Source organism: Mustela putorius, unplaced genomic scaffold (genome assembly GCF_011764305.1).
Source record: "Mustela putorius furo isolate JIRA1106 unplaced genomic scaffold, ASM1176430v1.1 tig00003901_pilon_pilon_pilon, whole genome shotgun sequence".
Classification (NCBI taxonomy): Eukaryota; Metazoa; Chordata; class Mammalia; order Carnivora; family Mustelidae; genus Mustela; species Mustela putorius.
The window spans coordinates 19,561,202-19,574,727 of NW_025422049.1; positions in this window are offsets into that span (position 1 = coordinate 19,561,202).

Sequence of the window (13,526 nt, forward strand, 5' to 3'; positions counted from 1 at the left end):
AGATTACCTTGGCAAGTCTGGGTTGTTCAGATGATGCACATTTCAAAGAAGTACCTTTCTTGTGGACTGGCCCTTAACAGGATCCTGGGGGATAACCTCTGAGTTCTTGGAATATTCTACCTGACAAGTTTACTTTTGTATGTCTGAGTCCTTGGGCTATGCTGTACTTATTTGAATAGTTAAATTTATTCTAACAAGGTGATTTATTCTGAATGCCTGTTTCTGTTCTGGGGGATGGACTGAAATCTGAGTACCCATGGTTAGTCACACAGACATTGCATACCTGTGTGACTGACCTCCAATAAAAGCCTCCAAGGCTAGAGTGAGTTTCCTGGGTTGGCACACATTATTTCTGGTAGAGTTAGGTGTGTCTCTGTGTGATTTCCCTGAGAAGGGACCCTTGGAAGCTTGTACCTGATTTCTCCTGTACTTTCCCCCATGTGTCTTTCCCTTTGCTGATTGTAACCTATTTCTTTCACTGTAGAAAACTATAACCACAAGCACAAGGACTTTTCTGAGTTCTTTTAAAATTAAAGTATAATTAACCTACCGGGTTAACTATGTTTCAAGTGTATGATATCATTATTCAACAAGTCTACACTTTTTTGAGTTCTTTGACTCCTTCTAACATATGGTGAAGCTTGAGGGCGGTCTTGATGATGTCTAGCAGAGTTGGCATCAGAAGTGGGATTAACTAGAATGAGCCTGATTCTCTGAAACATGGTAGTGTTATTTTTTGGGAAAAAAAGGAAGGATAAGGGGGGTGGTGGATGACAGTTCTTTGATGACTGAAGACCTATTGAATTACCCATTGCATGGAATAGCAGCTGTGCTTTACTCAGTCCTTGAATACATAAGGGAAAAAATTGTTCTGAAACAAAAGATAACATCTCTAAGATGTATGGTCACCAAGAAGGTCTTCCATGTGTGATGGGAAGGCAAACTCTCAAAACTACTAAAACCAGTGGGTATATTGCTAAAGAATTGTCTCCTTCTGTGGATCGATATGAGCAACTTCCTGAAGATCCTTAAATAAAAGAGGACTGTATTCATTACTAAACTAGGAGTCTCCTTAGTGTTGAATGCTACAAAATGAGAGTATGTTTGGGTTGAGGTAGGACCTACAGCTTACTATTGAACAGTTGGTGTATATGATCTAAACATGTGGCAGTTTCTTCCTGAGAGGAGACCTAGCCTTGTGGGCTGGATAAAAGCCACGGCAGTTTGTTTTCCCTGAGAAGGTGAATGCCCTTTCTCCTACCTGAAAAGCCAACTGGAATTCTCAAGATGAAGCAACTGATATGTTGCATATGTGATATGCTTGATTGGCTTTACAATGATTGGGTTGTTCATCGACTTAATGTACCTCTTACCTAGACCATGATAAATGCTGTGATTTGTGGATACTCTTTCGCATTGTCACCCCATGTAATTTTGTTGTTGCAAAACCAAGCATGTTCCAAGAAGTTGTATCAGATTTGTTATCTTGCATTACCCTTATGGGTCTCACAGATGCTAATAAAATTAGAGTGATTCACAAGAGAATAAGGAAAGAAAAAGTTGGTAGTCAAGGGACTCACGCCAGCAAACTGGAACTCTGTAAATAGTTATTAAGGATAGGGATGAATAAAGTAGGTTTGATTATCACTGTGATAATGGGAGAATATGAGAATACCATGTTTTTTAGGAGTAAGGTCAATGTTTGGATGGAAGCTGAATATTTGAACAGACTCTGTGTAAAGTAGTTGCATTTCCTTTTCCTCCATGTGTTATTGATTTTATTTATTTACTTTTTAATTTTTTAAATTTAAAATCAATTAGCCAACATATACTATATCATTTGTTTTTGATGTAGTGTTCAATGATTCATCAATTGCACCTAACACCCAGTGCATTGAGAAGGATGTATGTCTGAGAAACTGAGGAACCGCTTTCTCTATGTAGTATTGAAAAACAGAAGGCACAGTAGTTCACCTGTGGTCAGTACTAATTGCACATACTAAATGGGAACCTACAGAATTGACTAAGTTCACAGAAGCTGTTAATTTGAAATAGTATAGAATACTCGGTAGATAAAAAGACTACCATTTAAATTAATTACATATTAGAATGACATATTAGTAACCAACAAATTCTCTGTGCAACAGCCCCATGTAGCCAATGAACAGACAGATGGCACATAGAGACTCCTGACAGATTATCAAGGCTTGGGTAATGTAAAACTTCATACCGCATCAGCAGTCTAAAAAAGTGAAAAAAATGCAAGTTAATAAGGTGACTTTTCAGTGATTTATCAGCAAAATACTTTTTAAAAATACCAATCATGCAGGGACACCTGGGTGGTTCATTTGGTTAAGCCACTGCCTTCGGCTCAGGTCATGATCCCAGCATCCTGGGATCAAGTCCCACATCGGACTCCTTGCTCAGTGGGATCCTGCTTCTCTGTCTGCCTCTGCCTGCCACTCTGTCTGCCTGTGCTCACTCTGACAAATAAATAAATAAAATCTTTAAAAAATACCAATCATGGAAACAAGTCAACTGCAATCCTTCTTGATGTGAGAGGGATCTCAATTTGCATTTACTGTATTGCCACAGTATTACTTGAATTCACACACATGACTGAAAAAGGCTGACTGATATAGCCAGGCAAGATCCAAGGGCCCTTACAAATGGTTAAATTCATAGAAATAATATGGGCAGGAACCACTAAGATATTTTATAGGTAACTAAAAATAAAATGCTGTCATTGCCTACCCCTGGAAATAAGCAAGAACCACAGCACTTAGTTGTTGTTGTTATTATTGTTTTAATTTTGGAGGATGCATATTCCACCTTTAGGAATATTGTTAGCTTCAATCCATAAGGCTATGTGTAAGAAGACCACCTGAACGATGCCAGGCTGTGCTTGAAATGAAAAAAGCAGTGTGTTAGTTAATGATTTTGAACCTTTATGATAACACTCATATATGATTTGGGAACTATCTGCAATTTGCCCTTATGCTGACTGGATCTTATGGCAAAGTGTATGAATGCTGCCCAGCAGTGGCCACTGGAATTCTGGACTAGAAAGTTTACAGACAGGGAAGTACACTGCACAATGGCAGACAATTATTGATTTGTTATTGGGTATTTATTGAAACTACCCATTTTGACAGGAGGACATAAAATAATCTTGAAATTGTTACATACAATGTCTTGAGTAATATCTAATAAGGAAAGCAGTGCCCAGAAGGAACATGCTACTGGAGGGATGGGAGAATACATTCTTCACACTTATTATAATTAGGGAGGTTCTTTTACCTTACATCAACTTTGAAATCTTCTGAGGAACTGTCAGATCCTATTGCCATATGGGTAGTGTTTTATGCACTTCTCCCAAATGACAAAAAAAGTACCTGCTTCATTTATAGATGCCAGCTATAAGGTGGATGGGACGCATCCTCTTTGGAAGACTGCTGCTTTTATAACCTGCTGATGGAAAAAATAAAATCCCAATTGAAGAAGATAAGAATACCTCAGCTCAATGGGCTGAACTGCATGGTCTTTTCTTTGAAGTGATGGAAGAATTGAAGAACAGTTAATTTAAAATTCTGAGTTTTTTTCTTACACATCATTGAAATAGGCATATTTGGGAGGTGTCCAGTGGACTGGCCATATAGTCAGGCAGATGGGCAATGAAAAATTGGACAATTAAGGGATTCCTGCATGTATCACAGCCCTGTAAAAACTATTATGGAAATTTAAGAAGCACATTGAAAAACTTCCTTCCCAAATCAGAAGGTAATTTGAATCAGGAAGTGGACTTCTTGTTGTGCTTGCTTGTGGTGGCCCCCTGGTTCATATGGTGAATATGGAATAACTGCAGCAAGACAGAGATGGGCTGGTAATCAATATATTCTACTTGTACCTTCTGAGGCACAAAGGGCCAACAAAAATATTCTGTCTCCCAGTCAGTGGGACAAAAACTACAGAAGAATATGTTACAGATTCCCTGGGGAAGAAAGTTTCCATACATAGTTGGCACATAAACTACATCAGACTACTACCAGTAGCCTTAGGAGGTAATACATAAGTCCTGAATGGAATAGAATTTTATGTGGACTAAGTTTTGTCTACCCATGGGTAGATGCAAATTCTTGAAACTATAAAGGTTTGGAACAGAAAATACTGTAAAAATTGACACCTTCAGTTTACACTCAGTTTACACCTTCAAATTACACTCCTTCAGACCACAGATCATATGTTATCGCCCATAGGTTCCAATAGTGGTCAAAAAGTGGATATCAAGTGGATATATCATATTATATAAAATCATCAGAGTAGTGATTTGGATATTAGAGTGGGCAATTAAAACACGAGTTGTCTAAAATTAGTGGAGATAAAAGTCATGAAAGTTTACTCACCCTCATGAATATGAACTCACATTCAATGTGAGAAGGGGACAAAGGAGAATTCCCACTTGGTAGATTCTTATTTTTCTGTGTAGTTTGGTAGAAAAGGAGATAGAGGAGGATGCTGGTACAATTATACAATGCTTCCCCAAATCACCCCAACTTTCCTTTTTTCCTACCTGATTCAGTGATCCTAGAATAAGGGCTGCACACTTTGGAGAACAGTGTGGAGATTCCTCAAAAAATTAAAAATAGAGCTTCCCTATGACCCTGCAATTGCACTCCTGGGTATTTCCCCAAAGATACAGATGTCGTGAAAAGAAGGGCCATCTGTACCCCAATGTTTATAGCAGAAATGGCCACGGTCGCCAAACTATGGAAAGAACCAAGATGCCCTTCAACGGATGAATGGATAAGGAAGATGTGGTCCATATACACTATGGAGTATTATGCCTCCATCAGAAAGGAAGAATACCCAATTTTTGTAGCAACATGGACGGGACTGGAAGAGATTATGCTGAGTGAAATAAGTCAAGCTGAGAGAGTCAATTATCATATGGTTTCACTTATTTGTGGAGCATAACAAATAGCATGGAGGAAAAGGGGAGTTAGAGAGAAGAAGGGAGTTGGGGGAAATTGGAAGGGGAGGTGAACCATGAGAGACTATAGACTCTAAAAAACAATCTAAGGGTTTTGAAGGGGTGGGGGGTGGGAGGTTGGGGGAACAAGCTGGTGGGTATTGGAGAGGGCACGGATTGCATGGAGCACTAGGTGTGGTGCAAAAACAATGAATACTGTTACACTGAATAGAAAAAAAAAAAAAAAAAGAAGAAGAAGGGCTGCATGTGCCAGATGCAAAAAATGATGTTGAGCAAGAAACTATATCTTTAAATTTTTACTCCAGTATTCCTAAGGGTCTAATGGGATTGACTGCACCTTCACTTCATCTGGCAAAATTGGGGTTGACAGTGAATGCAGCTATATTGCCTAGTGGTCAAGAAATCCCACTAGTTCTGTACTTAGCTGAACCTATCCTATATGGATGAGAACAGACTGAGTCTCTTCTTACACAGGAAATGTTGAAACTGTTGACGGAAGGCAATTCTTTGACTGGTATTGGCGCTGATGGTATGGACCAACACAATGCCTCGACCTACCATACCTTCCAAATATGGAAAAGTTTAGGTTAAAAATCAATGCAAAACAGAGAAAAGGAGCAATAGTACCTGAGTTAAAAGGAATTGCTAGTTGAGTTACGGAATAAGGAAACTCCAATATTACACTAGTGTCCTGAGAGAGGATCAGAGAAAGAAAATATTGTTTCTTAGTGCAATTATACCCTAAAACTCAAAAGGGTCAATCCATATATTTTCCAAGACCACCCCTGCATTTTGAATCTGAAAACATGGAATGGAAACCTGGAAACCTGAGTGGCATTGCTCTGCGACATTTTGGTCATACAATATGATGAAATGGGTCCTATAATTAATTACTGAGTGGAACTCTAGTAATATGCCAGTATTTTTTGGCTTTTATTTTTCAGGTTATATTTACTACAAAGGGTATCATTTGGGAAGGAATTTCTAAGAACTACTGCATACTGGGCAATTGGTCTGTGGAGTATATAGCTCCTGGCAGACCTCTTACTGCATCACTATAAACCTTGGTGGTAAGTAACTAGAAACATTCCTGGTTCTAATGGCTGAAATGTAGTGGCACCATTCCCAACACTGGCCTTTCCAATTGTTGGGCATATTCATGCTGATACTATTGCTGTAACTGTTATATAAATGCTATACCAAGTGTAGATGCACAGAACAAAATCTGATAATTTTGCTATAAGAGGGACTACACCTAGGGTCAGGGTTGCTGATTGGGCAGGAAAGGATTAACCTAGCAGGCCTGGTCTTCTCAAACATTGCATATTCTAAAGAAAGTACCCTTTTCACAACCAACCCTGGACTAACCTCTGGGAAATAATCTCTGTACGCAGGAATATTATAAATTTGTTTTTGCATGCCAGATAACTTTATCATTTGTGGTGAAGGCTTGTTTTGGCTTGAGAAGAGATAGATGGGTGGAGATACAAGAAAGTGAGGTCAGTCACTTACTTTCGTGACTGACTGCAATCTCTAGACACTGAGGCTCAGGTGAGCACCTCTAGCAACATTTCACATGTATTATCATACTGTTTCTGGGGGAATTTAAGTAAGTCTGGATGCAGATCCATTGAAAAAGGACACCTGGAAACTTGAGCTTAGTTTGCCCTAGACTTTGTCCCACATAACTTTTTCTTTTGCAATGTGCAAAAATATGATCTATTTGACCTGAATTTCCACTACAATAAACTGTAACTGTGGGAATAGCAGCTTTTTAATTTTCTTGAATCAGTAGAGCAAGTGATTAAGCATGAGTATGAAATAGATTGTATATTTAAACATACACCACATGGTAGAAAACTTAGGTCAATATAAACTGACATATTTGGTTATTTGTGAGAATACCCAAACTGTGAGAATTTGGGGATAGTTTAACATAGGTGGGTGTTGTTGAGTTTCATTACTAATGGTGAAAGATAACAAATGGAAGAGAGAAAGAGGGAGTGAGAAACAGTATAAGAGAAAGAGTGGAGGGAGAGGAGAAAGATGACAAATGAAAGGAGGGAAGGAAGGGGGGAGAGAAAATGTTAAATGGGAGAGAGAAGTGAGAGAGTGGGATTTCTATGGGTATAGAAAATGAAAGGATATTACTGGAAGTTCATATACAAACTTGGTAGTAAAGGATATATTGAGAAAAGACCACTGGAAGCTGCACCAGTTCATTTAGATATTTTTATGTAAGAGATCTTTTTTATTTCTTTATATCAAACATATATCATTTTAATCAGAAAAATACTGAATTTGGAAATACCTCATCAACATGATACATACTTCTAAGTAGTGCACAAATGTGAACAATGAAATATTCTGATATCAGGTATAGAACTAAAAAATAGACTTTTAGTTTTAAGGAGGGGACATGATATAATGAAAACTGGGTGTTATACACAACTAATGAATCATTGAATACTACATCACAAATTAGTGATCCCTAATTGAATTTAAATTAAAAAAAAAGAAGTAAAAAGACATAGAGAACAGAGACTCAAATATTGACAGTAATATTTTTACCTCTTTATTATGTATGTTTGGCATTTTCAATGAGCTTTCCTATGGCGATGAATACTAAGGAGAGATACCTGCCTACTTTGATGGTTGATTAATCTTATTTCCAATTAGGGTGTTCTATATCTCACCTGTGTGATCTTAAGAAACAGCAGCTCTTCCCTGGAGCCCCTAGGTGCCTGTTTCCTCAAACTTTGGATAATCTCATTTTGACATTCTTCTGTTTTACCAATCCAAAGAGGTGGAATATAGGGTGCTTTTGCATTTGCATTCCATTATTATTATTAATATCATCATCATCATCATCATCTTTCTGGGCTCCAATACTTCATCATCTTGCTTACCACTACTTGCATAGCTGAACATCAGTTTGGAAACGAGTCCTCTAAAGGAATATTTATATCTTCATCCACCAATATTTTAAATATCAATATGGCTTCCCTTTGTCTGTAGTGTAAAACACAAGTCCCTTAACCAAGACTGTTTTAAATGAGCTTGGGCCTTCTAAGTAAATATTGTTGATGATGAAGTTAGTAATTCATTCTATCAATAATGTTTTGAAAGAGATGCATAGTTTCTTCAGTAATTATTGCTTACTTTCTTATATGAAATACACTTTAAGAGGAAGCTGATGGTGGGTAAGAGATTTAAATGTCTCAGTTCAATATTCCTTAGAGTGTACATAAATGTTGTGGCCAGAACTCTGACAATTCTATTCTTTTTTTAAAGATTTTATTTATTTATTTGACAGACAGAGATCACAAGTAGGCAGAGAGGCAGACAGAGAGAGAGGAGGAAGCAGGCTCCCTGCAGAGCAGAGAGCCCGACGTGGGGCTTGATCCTAGGACCCTGGGATCATGACCTGAGCCGAAGGCAGAGGCTTTAACCCACTGAGCTACCCAGGCGCCCCTGACAATTCTATTCTTTACCACTGCCTCCCATTTGGATCTAATCATTGATACCACCTGCCTCCCATTTGGATCTGATCATTGAGAATGCCACAGAGAGATAGGAGATCAAGGGAAGAGAGAAACAGGCTGCCCTTCCTTTCTGATTCTTATCCTTCTCAATGTTACCCCCATCAAAGACCCTTCACCCAGTTGTGCCATGTGGTTTTAGTAGAGGCAGTAAGGATTAGTTTGCATATTTCTTCTAGTTGCAATAACATTGAACATTATACCCCCTTAGAAGGTTCAGCAGCAGCATCTGGATTGGGACCTCTTTCCTTCCTGCATCTCAGTCTCAGCATTGAGGAAGCATACTCTACATCTTGATGCTTAGCACCAGCAAAGTAGGCTCACCCTCATCAGCAATAAGTTCTTGGGTTTGCAGGGTCACTTCTTTAATCCACTTAAAAAGCCACCAAAACCTGGGCATCTCCCTTTCCTCAAATGTCTTGGTCCCAGCAATTAGGGACTTGTCTTCCTCTTTTTTTTTTTTTCTTTGATTTTCAGAAACCTCATATATATCCCTTGGTTTGCCCTGTTCTGGGAGTGGGAATTCCTTCCTGCTCCTCCTGTCTCTGTATAAAATTGGTCTTTTTGTCTATTTAGATATCACCAGCATAGTAAACTAATTCCACTAAATTCACATTCTTAAAAAAGTTTGGTTTCTAAACAGAAACACGATCTCAGGCTGCCTGATTGTTTCTGACTGGAACCTGTCTTTGCTTTGCTTTTCGTGACTACTTCTTGCACTTCCTGCTTGAAAATTTCCCATAATTAGTGTGTGGGGGGAATTCTCTACTTTATTCTCTTCAAATATCATTTCTTTCCCAGTCTGCCTCCGTTTTATTTTGGGAATCCAGTTACATATCTCTTTAAATCACATTTTGTTTCATAAAACTTTTATATAAAAATTTGCATTTTATCTCTTGTTTCATCTGTACTTTTTAATCTTAACTAATGTACATTCCATTATTTCTTCCTTCACTGTGTCTCATCTATTATACAGTAGATTCTTTGTTTCATCAATTTGCAGGGGGCTGGGCTTACAAATTTTTCTGTTTGATTTGTTAAAATATCTTTGCAGTCCTTTCAGATGAATTTTAATAAGGAACATAAATTTGGATCCACAGGAAATATCTTTACAAATACTTTCCAAAGCTTTCTTTGATTTTTAGGATTTTTTGGTTGCTATTATTGTAGCTCCACTCATTTTTTCTTTCATTTAGGTTTAATATTTCTTTTTATACTCTTTGTGTTTTTAGAAAGTTATGTTTAGGTGCATACCTGTATGCACTTCTTATGAAATAGTGTAATGTATTGGAACAATAATGTTGAGAATTATCACTCACTATAAGCTATGGCCCTGTTTCCTCTTGTTTTCACAAGAAATTTACCTCATTAGTTTTAGAAATAGCATTTGCAATTTTTTCTAAGGTTTCACATGGCTTTTGTTTCAAGCTAAAACCATGTAAAATGGTTTCTGAAGTTTAATGGAGTTTTACATAAATCATACAATATTGGATATATTGGTCTATAACCTAATTTTTTTCACCTAATATTTTCATTTTATGTTCATATTTTAAAAAATATGTCCTATTCTTTAAATGGATCCATAATTTTATAATTTCTTCTTATACAATAAGTGACCTTGTTAATTCTAATAACACTTTGCTCTTTTTACTAGTTTTTTTAATGACAAAAGAAAATACAGTGAATAATAAATCCTTTCGAGCATGGGCACTATTTACCTACCCATTGGTGCAACAGGGGATTGTACAATTGCTGGGATATGCAAGTAGTAATTGTTCCTGGAAGTTAGCGATTTTGGAGATCTTATCTCCAAAACAAAGAAGAAGTTAACATTGGCTTTGTAACCCAAACCCAGTAAGTAATTCAATTAGGGAAGTATGGATATTGAAGCTCTAACCTTGATTTGTTCACAGGGCATGGAAGGCAAAACAGCATCTTTTAATATGACACCGGCCTGCAAAACCAGAAGCATAATTATGAGTTGTTTTTTTTTTTTTTTTTTTTTTTTTTTTAGGAAATAGACAATGAAAGAGTCAGCATTCAAAGTGGAATTAAAAGACAAATGGAGGGGCATGCTATCAGTGAAAATGGCAGAATAGAGAGATCCAAAAGCTGATACCTCCAAAAAGCAGCATATTAACTAGAAAAAAAATCAAAATTAACTTTATAGGAGCTCTGGAAATGGATTAAAAGTTTCCAAAAACCAGGCAAATGTCTAATCAATAAAAAAAGGAGGATCTCCATAAGAAAGTTTTGTGGCATTTTATTCACCATGGCCCCATTCCAAACTTTGTGAGGAAGCACATTATTGGACTGAATAGACAAAATCTTTAAGTAGTCTTAAATCTTAAATATGGTCACAGAGCTCAATTAACCATATGCAAAGAAATAAAGGAAATCCTGAAAATGATATTTCAGCAAATAGTAAATATCAATAAAAATAAATTATAGAAAAGATCTAAATAGAAACTTTAAAGTTGAAAAGTGTAGTAACTGAAATGAAAAATGCAATAGAGCAGTCAAGCAGCAGATTTGAGCATGCAGAATAAAGAATCAGCAAATTAGGAGACAGGTCCAAAAGCAGAATACACATTCTTCTCAAATGCATATGGAGTATTCTTCAGGATAGACTATATATTAAGTCACAAAGGAACTCTCAATAAATTTTGAAAAGTTAAAATCATGCAACGTATGTTCCTTGGCCACAATGGAATGAAATTAGAAATTAATATTAAAACTAATCATGTTAATTCATAATATGTGGAAATTATAAAGCACATTCTTTAAAAGCCAGTGAGTCAAAAAGAAATCACAAGGGAAAATAAGAAACACTTTGAGACAAATGAAAATGAGAACATAATTTAACAAAACGTATGGAATGCAGCAAAAGCAGTAGCCATAAGCACATACATTAAAAAAAAAAGAAGCATCTCAAATCAATATCCTGACATTCCTAGTATAAGAAATACAAGAAATAACAAGTGTTGGTGAGGATGTGGACAGAAGGAAGCCTTCATGTAGTGTTATTGGGAATATAAATTGATGCTGCCACAGTGGAAAAGGGTATGGTTTCCTCAAAATTAAAAATAGATATACTATATAACTCAGAAGCTCCACTTCTGAGTATTTGCCCAGGAAGAGCAACAACACAAATTTGAAAATATATATGTACCCCTGTGTTTATTGCATCATTATATACAATAGCCAAGTTATGAATGTTGGGGTCTGTTATCAAAGGAATGAGACTGAGACAAAGTAAAAGTTATGCAAAGCCTTATTCTATGCCAAGCATTGGAAGTTAGACTGACTGGCCAGGGCCGCCTCCGAAGAGAGTGACCCCCTCCCGATCTCACAGGCTGGTTTTATAGGGCATATCCGCAGACCCAAGGTACGTGGCTTCGATTGATAAGGCATTTACTCCTGGAATCGACACCCTGATACCCAGAACCATACCTGGAACTATGGGGGCGTTTATTCCCAGAATGAAGTCCGTGGATGTAAACAACAATATAGCTACCTAGGCAATATGCAGTTGCTCTGGCTAAGCAGGCCCTAATAGTTAAACAGGTTTTAACATCAAAATGGCCCTAACATTACCCCCTTTTCTTTGGAGATTAGTCAATTCTTTGACTCTTCAGCCAGTTCTTCAGGGTGAAAACAGGCTGACCTGAGGTGTCATTAACCTTGAGTGTTGTTCCATCTGCTGTTTATCTGATTTTCTATTGGGCTGTTTTAGGCCAATGAGGTGTCCCCCGGCTGCTGATGAGTAGGAACAAGGTTAAAAGTGACCAAGTTATGAAACCTTTTTGAGTCTTAGTTTAGGTCCACAGTTAATGGTGTCCACCGGCTGTGGCTCCCATTTCTGGGGGATGTCCTTGTTTTTGGCTCATTTGACGTGACGTCAATGCGTGAATCCAAGACCTGATGCCTTCTACTTTTACTGCCCTGGGGGTGGTCAGGATGACCATGAATCATCCCTTCCAGCGGGGCTCCAAGTTTTCCACTCGGTGACGGCGTATCCAAACCAAGTATCCAGGTTGGTAAGGATGCAGTTCTACCTCCGTCTCCGTCTCAGTGTAGGCAGCTTGGATCTCTGCGTGGGCTCTTTTTAAGACAGACTGTAGTGCCTATAGTGACTGGAGTACAGACTGATCAGTCATTTCCATTAGGGCAACCTCTTGTGGCCGTGGGCAGAGTGGAGGGGGTCGCCCAAACATTATTTCAAATGGGGTAACCTTGTTTAAGTAGGGTGTACATCAAGCCCTAAGGAGGGCAAAGGGAAGAAGATCCACCAATCCACCGCCAGTCTCCAGAATTAACTTTGTTAAGGTCTCTTTAAGAGTCCGGTTCATTCTCTCTACTTGCCATTTAATGTTTGGCGGAAAAAGCCTTTACCCAGCCTGAAAAGGTATCCACAAAAACTAACATATACTTGTGTCCATACTTTCCTTGTTTCATCTCTGTAAAATCTACTTCCCAATAAATTCCTGGTTCCCTTCCTCTTGCTCTTTTTCCTCTTCCCATCCTACTTCCTCCCACATTTACCACCTGACATTGAGCACATCTATCAACCACATCCTGAGCCCTATGCCCTACTTTAGAAACCTGAAACTGTTTACCCACGAGGTCCTTAAGCTTGCGTGTCCCTAAATGAGTGCCCTGATGTATTTGGCTTACTAATTTTTTTTCCTAGTCTTTGAGGAAGAATTAACTTTCCTGCCTTAGTCTTAGCCCAATGCCCTTCATAGTCTAATTTAGTCCATTTTTGTAAATATTTTAAATCTTCCTCTGAATAATCTGGTTTTTCTGGTAGAGCTGGATCCGGGAGTGTAACCGGTTCTTGAGCTGTTTCCCTGGCGGCTTGCTTTGCTGTTCGATCTGCTAATTGGCTTCCTTTTGAAACCAGATCAGTCCCCTTTTGGTGCCCTGGGCAATGCATAATGTCTATCTCTTTTGGGTCCCAAATAGCCTGGAGGAGAGCGAATATTTCTTTT